This window comes from Trifolium pratense, linkage group LG3, assembly GCF_020283565.1.
Source record: "Trifolium pratense cultivar HEN17-A07 linkage group LG3, ARS_RC_1.1, whole genome shotgun sequence".
Lineage (NCBI taxonomy): Eukaryota > Viridiplantae > Streptophyta > Magnoliopsida > Fabales > Fabaceae > Trifolium > Trifolium pratense.
In genome coordinates, this window is record NC_060061.1 from 20,422,238 (window position 1) to 20,445,434 (window position 23,197).

General features: G+C 37.6%; 1 pseudogene; it reads right to left on the reverse strand.

The window, feature by feature from the left end:
• Nucleotides 1-1,465: 1,465 nt before the first annotated feature.
• On the reverse strand, nucleotides 1,466-8,478 carry LOC123914742 (annotated as a pseudogene).
• Nucleotides 8,479-23,197: the final 14,719 nt, after the last annotated feature.

Here is a 23,197-nt window from a genome sequence, read left to right on the forward strand (position 1 = left end):
TCATATATTTCTCTTCCATGGGTCATTAAGGCAAAAAGCCATCATATTCCGTAGTTCTCATTTAAGGGTCATCGAGGCATAAAAACCACTATTGATCACATTTTGAATTCAATGGTCATCGAGGCATAAAGTCATCATATTTCATATCCAATGGATATCAGAGCCACAAAGCCATCATATTATATATCATATTTCGTATTCAAAAGTCATTAAGACACAAAAAACATCACATATCATATTTTAAATTATAGGGTCATCGATTCAAAAAGCCATCATATTTCACATTCAAAGGTCATCGAGCCATAAAAATCATCATATTTCGAATCCAATGTCTCAATCTGTTTTTCTATTAATTTTATGAAACACAAACAAAAATACAAATTGTACATAAAAAAAACAACACATGTATCATATTCAATAACAAAATTTCAAAACCCACACCACAAAATTTCACTTGATACATTTTCTAATTCTACCAAAATACAATTTGACATGAAAATCGAACCCGAAATAAATGTTAGAGAGAGAGAGAGAGAGAGAGAGAGAGAGACCTTGCTGTAGAGTTTTGGACAGACCATAGCATGTTAGATTTTTCGATTTGGCCTTAAGAACAGATGAGTAGCAATGAACAATTGAATGCATAAAGTCACTACCATTAGTGTAAAGCCTGCAATAATGTATCAAATAAATCTCAGGGAACATAATTTAACAATAAATCCTAATAATAAAAAGCAACTCAATATAATATTGTACTGTTATATTTGCATAACAATAAGCTGGACATAGAAGTTTTACTCTGAAAACATGAATTAATCCTAACTGTTAAAATAATTAAGGGTATAGATGTTGTCACTTTACCCTTTAGAGGAGCCAAATCCATTTATTGAAAAAACATTTATGCTTAAGTTAAAAGTCACTATTTACCTAAATACCTATAAAATTCATGAGCCAACTGACAAGAATTATCCACTCAACACAGAAATTATTAAAGATCCATCGCTTCTAATTATCTCACCAAAAACAAATGCACTAGATAAGAAGGCAAAAATGAAAAATTATCTAAGCAATGAAGTTGGTTATTATGATATGAGAACCTGGTTATCAAGAAGAGTAATATGTTCAACAGATATCAATTGAGCAATGTCTAACCACGACTCTATAGAATATATCAATCAAATCAAAGTAAAAAACTATGGTGAAAAATAAAAGAAACTAACAGTGAGAACTTGAATTAAAACCTAGAGATGAGGACCACGAATCATAGGGTCATTTAACCTCTGCCTCTGCAAACCATCATAAGTCATAACAAAAGCAGGTTTTGTCTGAAATCCATTCTTCATTTATGTCCTACAATGGGAAAGTTATCAGAAACTAATGCACAATCAAACAGAATAGCTAGAATCATAGGGTCACTTAACCTCTGCCTCTTTGAACATCATGTTGCTCAAAACGGGGAAGCAATCAGCTAGCCTCCTTCACCCAACCATGGCGTAAGCGCCATTGAAATTCCCACAACAAGGAACAACAAAGAGGACAACTGGGAAGATATTACTCCCTACAAAAGTGTAAATTAGCAAAGATATTAGTTTTAAAGTGGATTTCAAAGAGGAAGAAAATTCTTAGCAGCAATCAGAAAATTGATCTTTGTTTCTGGTTTTTTCAATATCCATTTTTTCCAAGATAAAAATGAATTCATCAAGATAAAGGAAATGATCCAGAATTAGAGGATAAGAAATGACCAAAATGTATAAGGCAAAAATAACACAATTTGAAAAAAAAACAAAATTACAAGGGAGTTTCATAGAGGAAAAAAAAAACTGCACAAGAAAAGCACCATGATCTCTCTACAATATACACTAGTGGAATTCACAAAAATATCGCAATGAGTTGAAACCTGAAATACATGACACAATTTTAGAACCCTATACTCCTTCCAATATCACTATCAAGCAATAATAGCAAATCACCAGAACTTTAGGTATGTATTCAAGCCTCTTGACTTTTAACCAAAGAATCTAGTTAATATATTCCCGGGCAATGCTAGAACAGATGATATTGCAATTTGCAACTCAACGCTGTTGTTAAGTCATTATATATCAGAATAACAACAAGAAACAACCTTATTTTATAAAGAGCTGTCTGGTAAGATGACATAGACATAAACTTCTATAATAATCTCAAGTTAAGAACACCAAGAAGCGTATTGTTAGAATCTAACACAAGCAGAATGACTTATTTCACATGAATATACCAGAAAAAAGATAATTATTTAATAACCAGACACTCTTGGCATGAGAAATGGTTTTCAAGGACAAAAACCTGATTAACAGCTTCACCAAAAGCCACAAATGCAAATTCTCCTCTAGGAGCAAGAAGAAGCCCAACTCTGATGGCAGATATGATTGAAACACCAAAAAAAATTGCCAATCAAAGCAACCGGGTACATATCAAGAGTCCCATTGTCCCTATGATGACTGGAAAGTTTGAAAGAAGAAGTTTTGGATCAATTGACATTCCAACCTGAAAGCCACAGAAATTACTTTTCATTAATTAATTACACATGCTGACACTGGCTTGTTAAAAAAATCACAAACCTCAAGTCAACCATTGCTTTATTTTGAAGATTCGTATAAAAGTTTTTTCTTCTTAAAAAAAAAAGGCAAGATTCATATAAGAGTTATTTTATTTCAATAAAAGTAATTGACCAGAAGTTTAATAAAGTGTAAATTAGACAATGCATGAATAAATAGACACTAAAATTAACATTTGAATTTAAATATCAAGCACCCACCGTCATAAAGAAGATGCCCAATAGAAGGCCACGATATGGAGCAATATCATATTCGACCTGTAAGGAAAATTCAGTTTTTGCCAGTAGCAAACCTGCCAAAAATGCTCCCAAAGCCATGGACAGGCCTGGCTGTTTCAAATAAATTTTACATTTAAAATTGTCACTTCAATGGTCACAAGAATGACTCAAGCAATCAGCCAAACCTTGGTTTGGTTCAAAAACCCAATCAAAGAAAAGCGGCGATCCAAACACCTACCCTGGCAGTGAGAAGGCTGGTCCCAAGAACAACAGAGTGTATTGGCAGAAAATATTTCTGCATTCTGATTTTCTGCAATCTGCCTATATATAGGTCGAAGGAGCTGAACAAAAGAAGAGTGGGAAATCATATTCCAAAAGTCATGTCTGTGACAAAGTAACATCATAAGATGCCTTTAGAATGAATGCAAGGCCATCAAAATAGAGCTTATCCTTTGAGAAAAACTTATATTTTTCAGACTCAAGATGTTGATATTTCATATTTCGCAATCAAAGGTCGTCGAGGCACAAAGTCATCATTTATCATATTTCGCATTCAAGTGTTATCAAGCCCAAAATTCATCATGGATCATATTTCGAATTCAAGGGTCATCGAGGCATAAAAACCACAATTGATCACATTTTGAATTCAAGGGTCATCGAGGCAAAGTCATCATATTTCATATCCAAGGGATTATCGAGCCATAAAGCCATCATATTTCATATTTCGCATTCAAGGGTCATCGAGGCACAAAAATGATCATATATAACATTTCTCATTCAAGGACACACAAAGCCATATCATATTTCGCATCCAAAGTTCATTGAGGCAAAAATCCATCATATTCCGTATTTCTCATTTAAGGGTCATTGAGGCATAAAAACCACCATTGATAACATTTTGAATCCAAGGGTATCAAGACATAAAGTCATAATATTTCATATCTAAGGGATATAGCCATCATATTTCAAATTTCGCATTCAAGGGTCATCGAGGCACAAAAATGATCATATATCACATTCTGCATTCAATGATCATCGAGACACAAAGTCATATCATATTTCGCATCCATGGGTCATTGAGGCAAAACCCATCATATTTTGTATTTCTCATTTAAGGGTCATCAAGGCATAAAAACATACCATTGATCACATTTCGAAGCCAAATCATATTTCGCGTCCATGGGTCATTGAGGAAAAAAGCCACCATATTCTGTATTTCTCATTTAAGGGTCATCGAGGCATAAAGTCATCCTACATGATTAGTACAACATCATATGATATCCAGGTTCCCTTAGGAACACTAAGACACAATATATTTAATATAACTAGTTTCAGTTCCATAGTCCATACTAACCTCAAGTATTGAAAAAACACGAGGATCATATTCGCCTAATCCATCTACAAATGAACAAAGGTTTTCCATTCTTGAGCTTTCAACACTTACTCCCAGGTTCTCATTTCTCAACAAGTCTATTTTTCACATATGTATCATAAGGGAATTTCATGCATCCCAGAATTTGTGACAATATTTCACTTGTAGGCTTCTCACCAGCTCCGATTGTTTCACGATACACCACTAAAGCCAGTTATGTCCTAAGAGTAAAAAGCAGCATTAGAAGCTTCAGAAAGAAAATAACCTAGAAGGGAAGGCCATGTAAATTAATGGGTATAACAAATAGGGAAAGGGGTGATTCACATCACACTAACATGCCTAAATTGGAAAGGAAAAACTGTCTATATATAAATAATTAGTTTTTGCCATATGCCGATGATGATAGAAAACCGTGTATTAAAAAAAGTTGCAGAAATTATATAACAAATACCATTCATTATTAACTTGTGGCTGTCCTAAGTCAAAAGATATAACAGATTCACCCGAAAGGCAAGCCTTCTCAAATCTCCGCAGGCACATTCCTTTCAAAGAAATCAAAGTACTATCAAGATTCACAAACCAGGCAACTCTCAATAATTAAAATTTGAACAGATTTAGGCCACAAAATAACCGAAGTCCACGATCTTTAGCTTTAACTTCCCAGCAACACAAAAAATTAAATCCATAAAGAAAAAGCTACGGAAATCATATTAGTAATCCATTGCCGTTTATATTACAGGAGATCGAGGAATAAGATTTCACCATATTGCTGTATTCTTTTTATGAAATGGTGTTTATAGGAATACCTCCTATTTCATTTACACACATAACAAACAGGAAAACACAAATTTGACAAAATATATGTAAGAACGTGAAATAAAAATGGAAAAGTTAAATATAACTTCAATTTTCAATGTATTTGCAAACATCACTTAGTGAGACAATTATCTTTTAATAACAAAGCTCCAGATGAGGGAAAGTAAAAGTAGAAGTAACATTGGGAACCACATACTTTTTAAAGCAAGTACAAAAAAATGATTAGTCTGACCAAATCCCACAATACTCACCAATTATGCATCGACACATGATGAGAGTAGGGAATGCATAATCCTTTTTGGCTTGAGAAAGGAGCATTTGAGCTGCTTCCATATCATCCTTCCCACAAAAGCAGGCAGAAAATAAATTTGGTCAAGTAAGAGAACCCAAACTAAATCATTAGTTTGACAACAGATCCACATAGATCACTTACTTCTCACTTGCCACAATAAGTATTGAGAATGTGATACTATTTGGGCGCAATCCTAATCCTTTCATTTCAGATAAAACCTCCAAAGCCTTCTGAAATTGATCCCCGTCACCTGTGCGGAACTCACAATGTTTTGAAGTCCATTTTTCAAATAAACAGATATACCTAAACAATGCAACTGCACACATCAGGCGAGGGGGAAACATCTGAAGAAGGCATAAAAAATTTAAAACGAAGTTGGAATTTTGGAAGTAACCATATTTCAGGTAACACTAAAGTATAGGGTTTTCACTCATGTCATTAATTAACATGAAATGTTTTAGAAAAAGAAACGTTGACCAGTGTCAAGTTATCTTAGCATTTACTGGCTTGTCCTTGTCAGATCTCAATCACTTCATGGTATATGTTCTTGCATATTTAATGGTATAGTTTTAGTGATCATATTTCCATATTATATCTTCTTGAATTACTTGATTTGCTTGATTGTACTTTCTGGTTTGCATCACTTTCTCTTCATATGCGTTTACTATGAAATAACTTAAAGTTATACACAATTTCACTATCCCTACCATCTTCCTTCAAACTCAGTTACTTTTCCTATAAAATACTTCTCAAAACCATTTAACAGCATCCTAAATCAACCACTCAGTGTTGAAGCATAAACATTTGGAATGCATGAAAATATGAAATAAATAAATAAATAAATAAATAAAGGAAAAAGAAAAACTTACAAACTGTAGTGAGCAAAGCATTAACAGTTGAAACAGTTCGCACCAATTTAAGAGATTTAAGATATTCGTACAGCTCCAATGCTTTCTGCCAATTTTTTGCCTGGAACAAGCATTTGCCACTAGTTACCAACACTTTTTTATGGTGAACTTATTACAGGAAACAAAAGTATTGAATTAACATAAACTCGCACGGAAAAACTTAAAAGCATGCTGCAGTTGACTTAGAACTGTATTCCTTAACTCTTCCACCTCAACCCTGGGAATCAAACCTGAGGCAATCCTTATGACTCCACTCCTTAACTCTTCCACCTCAACCACCAAGTCAACCTTATAACTCCCTCCTCCAAAGATATTGATGCCTACAGATTGGAGAGACACTGCATTATCTCAAAACAAGAGACTCAGCAGTAGAGGAAAACCTAGGATTGCATCATTGTAATTAAGGAAACATATAAGTTTGCATTACTATTGTGAATTCATTTGTCGTTCCAGTGATAGAATGTTTATGGTAAAACCCCAGAAAACTCTGCCATGGAGGGAAAAAAGTTGGGAGTTGTTGTGTTTGACCGGATAAGATAAAGATTGCATCCCAATGAAAGAATCAAATTCTTGAGCTTGAGCCTGATTTATCTGGGTCAACTGCATTACTAGCTCTGTTTGTAAAAATCACAACACAAACATGATGGTGATTGGTGAATCGGCGATTCTAGCTAGGCATTCTCGAAGAGCACACTTTGAATGTTTAACAAAGGCTTGCAAATGAGGCTCTTGGTTGGTGGATAGTATGAAAATGATGGATGTGAAGCCAGACGTGGTAAACTGGAACACTTTCATATCTGAGTTTGCACACAGTGTTAACAAAGCAATGGTCTTTTGAGATTTTCAAGAGTACTAAAATGCAATAAGAAAAATACTTTAATACAATAAAACAAAAAATAATTGTCATCTATAGTAGTTGGTTATTTTTCATGGTGAACTATATGTTATGAAGGTTCACTTATACTCCACCTTCATTTTCTTGTGCGCCAATTTTGCTTTGTTTTCTCCTTTAAATCATTTTACCTGACCAGACATACATACCTTGCTACAGCCTACAGGCGCCCATCAATGAGCTATATGCCATTATTCAATCTGTTTTCCATCTTTCCGGGCTTCTTGTAGTATATCAAAGGCAGCCTCCAGCTTTTTAGCATGCCCAGCAACATAGCGCACTCAGAAACATCTGCATGGTGAGTCAATAACTTCTGTAAGCAAACAATAGTAGAGAAAGGACAGAAAACTACACACAAGTATCAACTCAAGAAACCACCATACAAATAAAGGCAGAATTTAAAAAAATAAAAAATAAAATATGCAGATTTTGATAATCCATATCACCAAAAAAAATTCAAAAACAAAAACATAATACCTCATCATGGAGCACCCCTTTCTGGGTCATGTCGTCGTATACACTACGTGCAAATTCCCAATCTCCGGTTTGACTACAAGAATTAATTGCAATTGTGTAAACTTCTGAAGATCCCTTTATATTATATTGTTGTATCATCTTATACACTTCACGTGCTCGTTCAACCTATAGAAAACTCATTGCTGTTCAGTATTACGTACATTTCATGAAACATAAGAACAACTCCAAAAAAAGATTTTTATACTAGAATAAAGATCCACACCTGACCGGCCTTTGCACATGCCTTCAACAATGTACCAATAGTTACGTGGTCTGGCTCAATAGGCTGTATTTCAGCCTCCATTTCTCCTATCACATCAAAGGCACGAGCCATTGCTCCTGACTGTGCACATGCAGCTATAAGTGCATTGAAAACAACACAATCTGCCTTCACATTCTACTGCATACAAACATTTCATCAGTATGTACAATTAACAATTGTAAGAGGAACTCAACTAATACGCTAATAGGAGGTGACACAATATAATTCTTTAGAAAAATATGTTGCAAATATTGTACCTTTGACCTCATAATCCCATAAGCACCAAATGCTATAGCTACTTGACCAGCTCTAGCACAACCGTCAATAAGAGTGCCCCATAGGTATGAACGTTAGGTTCCACTCCAAAATTTACCATCGTGTGAAACACCTAAGCATGCATATTAACATTTTTGCACTAAATGTACTCAGTGTTGGATTTGGAATAAGCCTAACATAATCAAAAGCTTCTTTGACGGCTTTTTGTTTCTTGCAGATGTTGAAAAACTTGGCATGATAAACCTACAACCAGTGAATTTGGCATATAAGAGAAACTCAAAACAGAAGAACAGAAAGGGAAGAAACAGCCATGAAGATGCATGTACCTTAGTCATACATAATTCATATCCAAGAGATATCAGGCCACAAAGCGCTCATATTTTATATTTCGCATTCAAGGGTCATCAAGGAACAAAAATTATCACATATCATATTTCGCATCCATGGCTCATTGAGGCAAAACCCAGCATATTATGTATTTCTCATTTAAGGGTCATCGAGGCATAAAAACATTCCATTGATCACATTTCGAAGCCATATCATATTTCGCATCCATGGGTCATTGAGGCAAAAAGCCATCATATTCCGTATTTCTCATTTAAGGGTCATCGAGGCATAAAAACCACCATTGATCACATTTCGAATTCAAGGGTATCGAGGCATAAAGTCATCATATTTCATATCTAAGGGATATCAAGCCACAAGGACATCATATATTTCATATTTCGCATTCAAGGGTCATCGAGCCACAAAAATGATCATATATCACATTTTGCATTCAAGGAAAATCGAGACACAAAGCCAACCATATATATCATATTTTGCATCCAAGGGTCATCGAGGCACAAAGTCATCATCTATCATATTTCACATTCAAGGATGATCGAGCTATAAAGCTATCATATATCATATTTCGCATTCAATAGATCATATTTCATATTCAAGGGTCATTGAGGCACAAAGTCATCATATATCATAATTCGCATTCAAGGGTCATCGAAACACAAAGTCATCATATATTATATTTCATATCCAAGGATAAAGCCATCATATATCATATTCGCATTCAAGGGTCTCGGGGTACAAAAACCATCGTAAATTACATTCTACATTCAAGTGTCATCGAGCACAAAGCTACCATATATCATAGTATTTGGCCTCCAAAGGTCATTAAGCACAAAAATCATCACATATCATATTTCATATTATCGAGCCAAAGAGCCATCATATTTCATATTACACACATTCAAGGGTTTAAAAATCATCATTGATCACATTTCGAAATAAAAAGTCATCAAGGCAGAAAGCCATATAGACTCAACATCATTTTACATTCAAGAGTCATCGAGGAACAACATCATCAAATTTCACATCCAATGTCTCAAGATTTAAGACCATAAATCAAAAATATCAAAATGTGGGCATCTAATCTCAAATATCATATTTAGCATCCATGGGTCAAGGTGGCATAATATAATATTACCCTACCAATTATCATCTTCCACAGATCAGGCGCTAGAACAAGTGGTGTATTTATTAATTTACGTCTAATATAATAACTCCTTCATGTAATATATACATAAATCAAGAATATATACATAAATCAACATTGAAGCACCTATATTTTTTGGAATCCTCAGACGTTCACCATGTGCTTCAATTTCCTTTACATCACACCCAATTTGTTTTTCTATTAATTTTATGAAACACAAACAAAAATACAAATTATACATTAAAAAACAACAACAGGGTATCATATTCATTAACAAAATTTGAAAACCTACACCACAGAATTTCACTTGATACATTTTCTACTTGTACCAAAATACAATTTTACATGAAAACCGAACCCCAAATAAATGTAACAGAGAGAGAGAAAGAGAGAGACCTTGTTGTAGCGTTTTGGACAAACCATAGCATGTTGAATTTTTCGATTTGGCCTTAAGAAAAGATGAGTAGCAACGAACAATTGAATGATTAAATTCACCGCCATTAGTGTTGATAAAATCCTGCGAGACTGTATCAAATCAAATAAATCTCAAGGAACACAATTTAACAAACAATTAATTAATCCATCAACCGCTTTAGGGTTTTCCAGTACATACAGAGGAGGGAGGGAGGGAGGGAAGGGAAGAAAACCCTAAGATTGAGTTTTTCTCTCATGAATTGGAAGAAAGTAAATTTTCCGAATCGGAAACTGCAACGGAGTGAGAAATGGAAACGAAGAGATGAAGATCGTGATTGAGATGATAAATCATCGGTGGAAAGCGAGTAAAAGTGAAGTGAATGAAATGAAATGAAAAGTTAAATTAAATTTGAATTTGATGGTTTAGGGTTTTCAATTGTCTCTCTAACGGTGCGTTTGTTTGGTTCAATAGATTTAGAAACTCAGAGGCTAGTCATGTCTCTCTAACATATTTAACCTAAATCATATTGTATCCCCTCAATATTTAAGGGAGTTAAGTTATCCTAACATATATCGAATGTGTTTGGTTATGCGGCGGATAGAATTGAGTTTGGCAAAATTGATTATAATTAAAAGTGAGTTGAATAGAATTGATTTTTGTTTGGATACATTCATGTAAAATTGATTCTTATCAACTCATGATGTTTGGATAACTTAAAGTTAAATTGTTTTTGAATATGCAATTACCAAAATGGGTTTTATATATATTTAAATTGCATTATTAAATGTTATATACTTTCTCCATTCATTTTTAAGTATTTTTTGACGTCGGATTTAACGTTTCTATTTAACATTCTTTTTGGTGTTTTAAGGATACGATTCGTCACTTATACCCTTTATCAATTACTCATATCTTTTTCAATAAACTAATTAATGCTATATATTAATTTATCAAAATATATATATACAAAAAATATATATTTGAAAAACTAAAGTTTATTTAATTTTTTTTAGATAACATATTAATTTTTTTATACATAATATATTTTTTTTGAACAAGCCAAAATGAGATATATATATATATATATATATATAAATAGTCTATTAGCACAAGACGTGCCAAAAAGACTAAACAAGGTTACAACTGAAGTCCAAAAAACAGGAACCAAAAGAAACTAAACAAGGCCCAAGCAGAGCAAAGGACTAGACCACCACCTATGGCAGTTCAAAGCTAAAGTACAACTCGTCACTTTCAACCACCTATAAGAAAACTTCTTGATCTTGTCCAACATATGATGTATCGTGTTTGCTGAGCCCTTGAACAAGCGATGATTTCTTTCAGTCCACACAACCCAAACACAAGCAAGCCATATGAGCTGCATAAAAGAACGGCGTGCTCGAGAACCACCTGCTGAGTCTGTAAACCGAACAAAGTGATCTGACAGAGTCTGAGCAGTCACCACAGAAGAGCCAATCCAGGAGCTGACAAGAGACCAAAGGGGGCCAAAGAAGCTGCAAGAGAGGAACAAGTGCTGAGCCGACTCAACCTCTCCGCAACCAGAAGTACAAAGGTGAGCCTCCGTAGATAAAATCCATCGAGTAACCAGGTTTGCTTTGGTAGGTAACCTGTCCCGTAATAGTCGCCAGGCACAAATGGAAACCTTCAAAGGAACCTGACGATGCCATATAAGACCTGACGCAGCATCCAAAGTAACGGCATCCTGAGTCGTCAGAAGCTGATAAGCACTACGAACCGTGTAACCATCTTCCAGGTCAGCCCGCCACTGCCACCTATCTGAAACATGATCCTGCAAGGAGATGGTAAGAAGAAAAGCCTGACACTCCCCCAACATCTCCTCCTCCCACGCCCTCAACTGACGCCGCCACTCCCACGCCTCCCCTCCTGCCCCCCACCCACGCATAAACATCTCAGCCACTGTAGCCGATTTGTTTTCTGCCAGGTCAAACAGCCGCCCGTATCGGTCCCGCAACGAAGTACCATCCACCTAGGGGTCAGTCCAGAAAAAAGTATCTGAACCATCCCCCACCTGTCTCAGAACATAATCTCTAAACCACCCTCTCCCTACCTCACCTCCACCATCCCGAATGCGCGCTAACTCCCTCCACCAAGTCGACCCACGCGCGCCACCCTCGCACAACCTACCTCTCTCCACCCCGTAACGTCCTGCCAACACTCGGAACCATAAACCCTCTCTATCCACTAACAACCTCCAACACCACTTGCCCAACAGGGCCAGATTGAACTCCCTCAACTGCCTAACCCCCATACTCCTTACGCAAGCAAATAGTATTCCAATTAATCCAAGACACTTTCCTAAGATCCTCACTTCCCCCCCAAAAAAATTTAATCAAGATAGATTCAATAGAAGAGATAGTACCTGAGGGAGCTTTAAAGAAAGAAAGAGCATAGACAGGCAAAGAAGTCAACACAGATTTAAGCAAAACTAAGCGACCACCAATAGAGAGAAATCGGCTCCTCCAACCCGATAAACGATTCTTTAGACGATCCAAAACCGGTTCCCAAAAACATAAACGCCTCGGATCACCCCCAATAGGAAGACTCAAGTAAAGGAAAGGGATCTTTCCTACTCTACAGCACAGAGCTGACGCCGCCTCACCTAACCAAGAGTCAGGGATGTTAACCCCAACCAGCATGCTTTTATGAAAATTCACTCGCAAACCAGACAAAGACTCGAACAAAACAAGGACAGCCCGCAGAGCCCGGACGTTCGCCCAACTCTTAGTCCCCATCAGCAACGTATCATCAGCAAACTGAAGATGCGACACCGACACTTGCGCAAGCTCACCCACACTATACCCCATAAACATATTGCGATCCACCATGGCTTCCATCAACACATGTAAGCCCTCTGCCGCCAGCAAAAAAAGGAAAGGAGATAACGGATCACCCTGCCTTAAACCCCTCTCGAGAGGAAACTCGTCAGTCGGACTACCGTTAACCAAAACCGAAGCAGTTGCCGTACACACACATTCTTTAATCCACTTCCTCCAAAGGGTTGGAAAACCCATTCTCCCCATAACATCATCCAAATAACCCCAATCAACCGAATCATAGGCCTTCTCAAAATCGACTTTAAAGAGAAGCAGCTCCTTCTTATACTTGCGGGCCTCATCCACCACCTCGTTTGCAACAAGGATGCCATCAAGAATCTGTCGGTCCTTAACGAAAGCCGTCTGGGATGCAGATATCACGCTGCCCATCACCACACGCTGACGATTCGCTAACACCTTAGCCAAAATCTTATAAAGGCTGCCCACAAGCGAGATAGGCCGAAAATCATTCAACCTTTGGGGACTGTCAACTTTGGGGATTAAAGCTATGAAAGTGGCATTTAGACCCTTAGTCAATCTGCCATTGCGATGAAACTCCGAGATAAAACGCATAATATCACCTTGCATCTCAGCCCAAAAATCCTTAATAAAACCAAAATTAATCCCGTCGGGACCCGGGCTTTTGTAACTATCACAGTCCCAAACAGCTGCCTTCACCTCGTCCTTAGAAAAAGGCTTGGTCAACCCTACAACCTCCGTCACCTCCAGCCGTTTAAAAATAAGATTATCTACCAGAGGCCTTTCCACATTAATGGCCTTGAAGTGACTCGCAAAATGAGAAAAAACCGCATGCCTAATGGATGTCACACCCTCCACAGTAGTACCATCCACCTGCAGCGACGAGATAGCATTACCCCTCCGCCTACTCGCAAGGACATAATGGAAATACTTTGTGTTAGCATCCCCTTCTTTGAGCCACCGCGACCGAGACTGCTGCCAACAAATACTAGTATTCAATCGAGAAAGAGAATGAATCTCCAACGAAACCCTATGAAGCTCCGCTAACTCGGACTCGGATAGAACCTCCTCGCCCCCCTTCACATCCAGCATTGCCATCCGGTCCTTTAGAGACTCGATCCGACTCGGCAGATTCTGAGTGTGAGAAGAATGCCAGTCTCTCAAGGCCGTCTTAATCCATTTAAGTTTCTCCTTAAGCACGAAACCTCCCCAACCATCAACTTGAAAGGAATTCCACTTTTCTCGCACAAACAAATGGTACCCAGGAACATCTTTCCAGCATTTCAACATCCTTGAGGGACGGGGTCCCCAGTTTTCCTCATCTGCTACCAAAACCAAGGGACAATGATCAGAGAGCCCTCTCATCCTAGCTACTTGCGTACAATTAGGCCAAGTCAAACACCACTCCCCAGACAGCAAAAATCTATCCAACCGGCTCATGGAACGCCCGTCTCCCTTAAACCAGGTGAACTTTCGGCCACACAGCGATAAATCAACCAAGGTATTATCATCAATAAAACGGTTAAAAGGGATATGGTCTGAAGGGCGATACCCGACAATGGCTGACCGACGTTCATCCAGACTTCTAACAGCATTAAAATCCCCACAAATACACACCCTAGACCTCCCCAACGCCTGAATTTTTACAGACAGAGAGTCCCACAACACCTGTTTAGCCCTGGAATCACAGGGCGCATAAACATTAGCTAAGTAAAACTCCTCACCAGTTCTAACAAAAAGACCATGGCACCACAAGACATTCTCGAAGCTCTCAGACGACCACACTGTCACCTCAGCTGTGTCCCATAAGGTTAAGAGCCCTCCCGAAGCACCCACCGAAGGACGATAGGAAAACCCGTGAGAAGAATTACCCCATAAAGTCGAACAGATAGAATCATCACAAGATTGCAGCTTAGTTTCCTGGAGACACAACAAAAAGGGGTGCTGATGCCCCACCAACTTACGGACCTCCTACCTCTTTGCTAACCCCCCCAACCCCCTAACATTCCAAGAGACAATCTTCATCGAACACGCCCGACTCCCTGCGTCTGTCCTGACGACATCTGCTTTGGTTTACCCTTCCGAGCAAGCACACTAAACATATTCTTAGTATCACCTTTGAGCTGAACTCCTATTGCTTCCCCAACCGATCTAACATCATCTACAGCCACATGTTCATTTCCCTGCATAACAACCCAATGCTTCCAGTCATTAGAAGTCGTCGAAGACGAACCATCCCTGACTACCCCTGCCCCGTCTCTACGGCGTTGCTCAACCTTTTTCACAGCTTTTAGAGCCTCAGCGCGATCCTTACTGGGCATTCTGGCTACTTTTTTAAGGCTGGATACCGTGTGCCGAAAAACTCCCCCTCCTTTTCTCCGCTTAGAGTCCTCCTGACCACTCTTCTTAGAACCCTCACCATTGCGTTCTTTTTTGCGGGGGCACTTCCTAGCCGAGAATATCACCCCGGCCTCCCTTTTATTTTGGTCGTTCAACCACTCCCAACTCCATGGCCCCGATAACATAGAACGTGACGCACCTGGTGGGCAAGATTTTGCACGGTTACCATTAGATAGAGTCGGGAATGACCCATCACTCCCTTTGTTACCGTCATAGTACCCACTGCCATTAACTGGCGAGCAAATAGATATACTGCCCTGACTTCCCTTCGAAAAAGGAGAAATCACAGAGTTGCATCCTGTACCTCTAACAACATGCTCTTCCCCCCTAGAAGGAAAAATTACTCCAAACTCTCCAACAATCTTGCTCCCCCCCTCCCCGCCTCCTCGCAATTGAGATAATTCAAAATTCTCCTGAGATCCTATGTCATCTTCTGCCTCCATTCCTTTTGCTAAATTCTCAACCATAGTGTCAAGATGACTCCGAACTTCCGGGTCACCCTGACCCTCGTCATGATCGGAGTGAGACATCACAGACTCGTCGTCTTCCTCAAAAAGACAGTTATCCTCCCCTAGAGTATAACCCCATTCCTCCACTATTTTCACCTCAATCTGAATACCGTCCACCAAAACATTCGCGACTGTGTTGACAATTTCCAAATTAGGTGTTGCTATCAAAACCCGAGCAAAATCAAGGCGTTCCTTTTCCACTGAGCCATAATCCACTCGTAAGAACCTGCCGCAATCAAGAACGCATAACTTGAAGAAATTCTCGTTCCAGGCTTGCAGCGGGATACCATACAAATGCACCCAGGCACCTCTTCTGAAATCCTGCGCAAGGCTTTCCCAGGACGTCCAGCTCGAGAAAATAATCTGAAAGAACTCTTTAGCCGAGTCGATGAATGCCTTCACATCGATTCCTGACGAGCTCCGAACGAAGACCTTATCCGCCCCCATTGGGATGATAATGACATCGTTAAAACCTGCATCCATTATTCTACTCTGCACAACTGGGACCGCCTCACCATTAATAATAGTCGCCACTAAACCATTTTGCGCCCAGGCCACATCGTCAGGTTCCGTTTTGTAGCTTGGCAAATATATCTTCTTAACGGTTACTTCCGGTAAAACAGGAATACTCGGTGTATGTGCCCCTTTCTGCACCTGGTCATTATCGCACATTACATTCTCTTTACGTGCACCTAACGGGACCACAACCTCTCCTACCCGGACAACCCCTGATTCTCCAGAACCTCCTCTACCGGGGTCAACGTCCCTAGCAGCTCTTTTCTGAACCGATGTTCCCATAGTTTCAATACATCCTCCATTGGCTTTTAAATTCTCTGTTCGCGCTTCTTCGGCTCTATCCTCTCGCAAAGCTGGCCTATCATTACCCTTCGACAAACTAGGCCACTCTTTCTCCCTTCTTCGCCCCGCCGTATAATTATAGCGGTCAAAACTGGCTACTCTAGCGCGAACACAGAATTGGCCAAAATTAACTTTATTCAACGCACGTAACAATTTATTAACGTCCCTCACGTTGGAGAATTTGACAAAACCAAAGGGTTGGCCCCGTCTATTTCTCTTTTTGGGAACGAAAACATCTTCCAGCATACCACATACTTCGAAGCCTTTTCTAAGATAGAAGTTTGATAATTGGTACGGAAAATTTGTAAAATAAAACGAAACGTACCGTTTGAGCTCCGTTCCCAAATTATCATTATCTCTTTTCCTAAGCCTATGTTTCTCATGCTCACTGTTACAGCCTAAGTGATACGCCTAAAATATGCTATTTATTTAGTTAATTTACTATTATATTTTAATTATTTTTATTTCGATTTCGAAGTTTTATATTATGAATCGTTACTTATTTCTCGTATTTTAAATAAACAGATAAAAAGTGTACGAGTTGAAGAAAGGAGCGAAAACGGACAGAAAAGGAGCAAAAATGGACAAAAAGGGCCACACATGGGCAGCCAATTGGGCCACACATGTGCAGCCCACCAAACACACGTTGCCGCCCGCCAACCAGGCCAAGATGGCGCCTGCCAACATGCACCAAGTGGCACCCGCCACATGCACACATGGCGCCAGCCATGTGCTTTCTTCATCCTGGCCATTCCTGCAATCAAACGGTCACGCGCTAATTTGCTAAAGTCCCACATCGGCCAGATTTATGTTTTGTCTCTTGTGAAATTAGTATAAATAGGCCCCTTTTCTCCACTTTCTAAAAACCAACTGATAACACTTGACTAGAGAATTGAAAACTAGGCTTAGTACCACAAGGTTTTCTTCTCTAAAGTCGAGAGTTTAGTATTATTTTATTCTCCGTTGAGAATAAAATAAGTTTTTTTTATTTTCCTACCGTTACGCTGTCGGAATCCGTACTCGAGATTTCTTTTTAATTCAGGTTCTTATTTTATTTTATGGTCTTATTTATTTCTTGTCTTTATTTTATTGCTTTTATTTTATGCTTTTAATTTCTGTTTTTATTTTTATTATGTCTATTTATTTATTTGCTTATTTTATTTTTATGTCTTTATTTTTAGTTATGTCTAGCTAAATTTAGCGTTGCTAGGATGTGTAGTTAGTAGCTAATAGGGGTTCGGTAGTTAATTCGCGCTTAATAGTTTTCAACCACCAGTTTTAAATAAATACGTTTTCAAATAATTCGTCACGAGAGTGAGGATTGTTTTAAAGGCATTAAACCAACATTGACGAGAGTTGAGGTTTAGGGTCGGATAGTTAAAACTGACCGTTAGTTCTAAAGTCCGCGAGAGCTATTTAGGATTAATGAGTTTTATATTGATTTTCAAAGGTACTTATATAGGTAAGTGAGCGCGTGAGAGCTGAGCATTTATTTTATCTAAGTATAACGCTAGTCAAGATTTGCGAGAGCTGAGATTAGTGTTTTTAAATTAAATATAATTCTTGAAAACTGACAACGGTTTTATTTTCTTAAGCAGTTTTTAATTAAGCGTTGATTATAATTCGTCACGAGAGTGAGAATTAATTAAAGTAAAAATCAATAGAGCGAGAGCGTGAGATTTCTACTAGATAGTAAAAACTGAACATTAAATCTAATTCGCAACGAGAGTTGGGATTAGAATTAATTAAATTATATTGTTTTTCAAAGAGTATTTTATTAGCGGGTGTGAGGACGAGAGTTAAGCACCACCTTTATAATTTATAATACTATCTGAATTGTATTTTTAAAACAATATAGTTTAGAAAATTTAATTGTTACACCACTAAAATCTAGAAGTAATGCAACTACTTTGTAAAGTATTTTATTAATTTCATGATGAGAGTTGTGAGAGCTGGAAGTGAGAACGGCTTTCGCCTGGAGCATCGATTTTATTAAAATACGACAATTAGATGTGGTAGTGATTTTGTCTAGCGCGAACTAAGTATTGAACCCTCTGAAGCAACTAATAGCACGTCCTAGCAATATTTTATTTACATATTAAAAATCTAAAAAAAAATATTTATTTCTCTTATTTTAGTTATTCAATTAATCATAACCCTTTAAATCGTTAGCCTTAGATTTACAAAGCAACACTAGAATACGGTAGGTCGATTATTGGTCCTTTGGGTTCGATATCTTTTAAAACTACACGACACGACTGTATACTTGCGGTCATTGTCGCGTCACACGATCAAGTTTTTGGCGCCGTTGCCGGGGACCAATTTAGTCGATATCGTAACTCCAGTGTTACACCGTAGAGACTAAGGCACTTTTATTTTAAATTTTTAAAATGGATTACTCATATTTCCTCTACGACCACCACCCCCAATATTATGAGGAACCACAAAATCACTATAAATTCAATCTCGAAATATTAATGGAGGATTTCATTAAGACTCAAACACTCTTTAGGCTAGAGTTTGTGGAAGCACAAACTCGCATAAATAAAGAAGTAGATGAAGCTTTCATGCAGATAAACGCTAAGGTCGAGTCCCTCGCGACCGATAGCAAGGCAATAGAGACTCAAATCTCTTTGCTTGCACAAGCATCTCTAGGATCGTTCACTAAGAGTCATGTAGACGTCGTCATAACAACTAATGAAAGTCAAATTGAAAATCCTAAAGAGAGTGATAATGAAATCAATGAGAAATCTAACGAGGAAAATATAGAGATTGAGAAAATTCCACCTACACCACCTAAAGAGGAGGTTGTCAAAGAGGTAGAGAAGGAAACACCTTACATTCTTCCTCCCCCTTACAATCCACCGACCCCTTTCACCCAAAGGCTTGTGGAAGCCAAGGTAGAATCCCAATCTAAAAGGGATGTAGAAGAGTTGAAAAACATAAACACTAATGCCCCTTTGTATGAAATCCCGTATAAAAAGAGAAATTTAGAGGACAATAGGGAAATTATTAGTGTTGAAAAAGGGAGAGTAGACTTTGGGGTGGGTAATGAAGAAATTAAACCTATTCCCGAAAAACTAATAATAAAAATTGATCCAGAACCACCACCACACGTTCAGACCTCTGAACCTCCCTATATGAAAAAGAAAATAAAGAGTGAAGGGTATGGGAGATGGGTTGACAAATGGCGATGGAAACCAAAATTAATTAGGAGTTTAATCGGAGATTCAAGAAAACACCCTTAGTGCTTACATTTCTGAACAGTCGAGCCAACGACGTTAAACAAAAGCGCTACGTGGGAGGCAACCCATGACTTTTAATCACTTTCTTTTATTTTTGCTTTCTTTTTCTTTTAATTATTTCCCTGTTTTTCCGTGTGATTTTATTTCTGCATATTTTAGTATTTTCATTCAGACGTTTTCTTTTCCATTTCAATACGTTCTTAAATATTTTCATTAGTATTTATTTTAGTCATTATTGCGAAATTATTTTCAATGATTTTCAATTATTTTCGTAACCATCTATTAGTCGATTAGTATATGCACTTACAAATGTCTATTCAATTGGTCAAACATAAATTAAATGTGCATTCAATCTAAAGAGTAGTCTTTGGTCAAAAAGCCTTTTTCAAAGCAAACAAAATTCAATTTCCCACACTCTTAAAATGAAGCATGGCGTGACCATGCTATAGATTCCATAGGGAAAATGTTTTTGGAAGTTCATGGCATGCAAATTTTGATTCCCTTAAACAATTTCCTTTCCAGCTTTCAAAACAATCAATGAAAATTAATTGGTAGGACATTGTGTTTCATAAGGAGATTCTTTTTCAAGTTATAAATACATGTCTTTCAACACAAACTAAACTCACCATTTCTACAACATTCTTTCTAAAGCATAAATTCTCTATCTATTTCCAAATCACAAAATGGTTTATGAGTTAGTTTTTAGAAGAAGTTCAAATCAATCTCAAATTTACGAGGATTTGAAAAGAAGGGAAATACAAGCTACAAGGTATGCCGACAATTCTCTCTTAAGAAAATTAGGATTGTTAGATAGCGTGAATTATTTGCTTGATAATTTAAATCTTCGACATTTCCTATCTCAACAAAATCCTGTTTATACTCAACTAACGCTAGAATTCCTAAGCTCTTTAATTGTTAACACCGTTCCTGAAACTAGGAGTTCGCATGGCGCTGTTTATTTTAGAATGTTTAATAATGAGTATGAATTTTCTTTGAATGATATGGCTGACCTTTTGCATTTCCCCCATGGACCAAATGTAACATGTGAAGTCCATGATAATGAACAGTGGCAAAATAGTTTTAGCCATCTTTTGGATGACTATCACCGGTAAACAAATTAATAGTCATGAAGGAAATAAGGCCTCATCCATCCATAATCCGGCCTTACGCTATTTCCGCCACTTATTGGCACATACCATCTTTGGCCGAGCCTCTTTTAGCAAAGTTAACTCCAAAGAAATGTTTTACATGTTTGCTGCAATTAGAAAAATGAAAATTAACACCGTCCCGTTTTTATTTTCACATATGCTTTCACAAGTTAATACAAGTCGGGGCGGAGCGATAATTTTTGGAGGCCTAATCACGACCATAGCTAAAGCCATAGGACTAGGACCTCGATTAGAAAATTTAGAACATATTCCACCTCGGTTAATCAATGAAGATATGGTAAGGAGTATGAACCTAGTAAGGTTAAGAGAAGATGGTAGATATGATTTAATGATTCAAAATCGTGTTTTTTATAATATCACCCTTCCTAACCAATGGCTAACGGATGTACGTGACCCGAGAAATCTTTGCTATACTAATAATTCTACGACTAATAGAACTCCCACGCACATTTCTCCAAATGCTGCTGCTGGTGGGGGCGCAAGCATTGTTCCACCTGCACACACTACACATTTTTCTAACACTTTTGCAGGTAGTTCCTCATCATCAAGGCAAAGCTCCATCGATGATGTACTCCATGAGATACGCGCCCAAAATGCATTAAATCAAGAGCGCGATGGATTATTCTATGCCATGCATCAACAACAAGAGGAGATGATGGAACAAATGACATTCGTGCAAGCCCAGCAAGACGAAATTCTTCAAAACCAACATGAGATGCAGGGCTATTATCATAGGTGGGAGAGCTCCGAAGAGCACCGTCAACAACAGCTCGACAATGTCATACAAGAGCTAGGCGGTTTGAGGCTTCAGTTCAACAATTTCCAAAATTATCAACATCCTCCCTCATGATCTCTCCACCAGGTTTTGTGCTCCAAAGCTACACTTGAGTCTCAACAGTGAGGACACAGTTGGATTTAAGTTTAGGGGAGTATTCTACCATCCTTACTTTATTTCTCAGTTATTTTATTTTTAGTACAATTTCCCTTTTCGCAAATAAAATAATAGCACTATTTTTGGGTAAATTTTAAATTTTTCCTTTCCTTGAACCAATAAATTTTTTTTTTTCAAAGGCTTAGGCTAATAGCTCACTTAGAAAGTATATAGGATAAGAAAAGACGAGAGGCTAAGTTAAGAAAATTAGGGAATTTCACAACAAAATCGGTATTTTTCCAACACCCAGAAGTCTCCCTAGTATAGATATCAATTTGAATAACCATTGTGCCAAAATCTCCTGATTTAAATTTGTGGAATCCTTTAGTAGTTTATCTATCCAGTCGGACACCATCTATAAAGTCACACATTAAGTAGGTTTGTCGATGAATATAAGCGAATCATCTAAGCAAATTCTTAAGGTCATACTGTGGTAATACGGTTAAACCTTAAAGAAAAAAATATATATAAGGCCATACTGTGGTAATACGGTTAAACCTTGAAAAAAATATTTATATGATTGCTAATACAAAATTTGTATCATCAAATTTGTATCATCAAGCTAATTGCGAGTTGAAAAAGATGAATAAAGACGCTAACCGGCTTTCTTACCATGTGTGTGACATAGATAAAGGGTCTTAATGTGACTGTCTAGAATGAAAAAGGATGAAACAAAGGAGAAGATTTAGATTTTAGTACAACGGCATGATCCGAATTCGATATGTATAAGAGGGAGAACTTTGTGTGTCGTTGAAATACCCTTCTTGATTGTGTAAAGAACCTAACTAATTAATCTTAGCCGATTCGAATTTCTGACCACGTATGAGTACTTGTGATGTTATTTTCCTCTAAGTCTGTGTGTGTGAGTTGCTTCGCATTTCAAATGTTTTCTATATGCAAGCTAAATTGCTTGAGGACAAGCAATGGTTCAAGTTTAGGGGAGTTTGATACGCCTAAAATATGCTATTTATTTAGTTAATTTACTATTATATTTTAATTATTTTTATTTCGATTTCGAAGTTTTATATTATGAATCGTTACTTATTTCTCGTATTTTAAATAAACAGATAAAAAGTGTACGAGTTGAAGAAAGGAGCGAAAACGGACAGAAAAGGAGCAAAAATGGACAAAAAGGGCCACACATGTGCAGCCAATTGGGCCACATATGTGCAGCCCACCAAACACACGTTGCCGCCCGCCAACC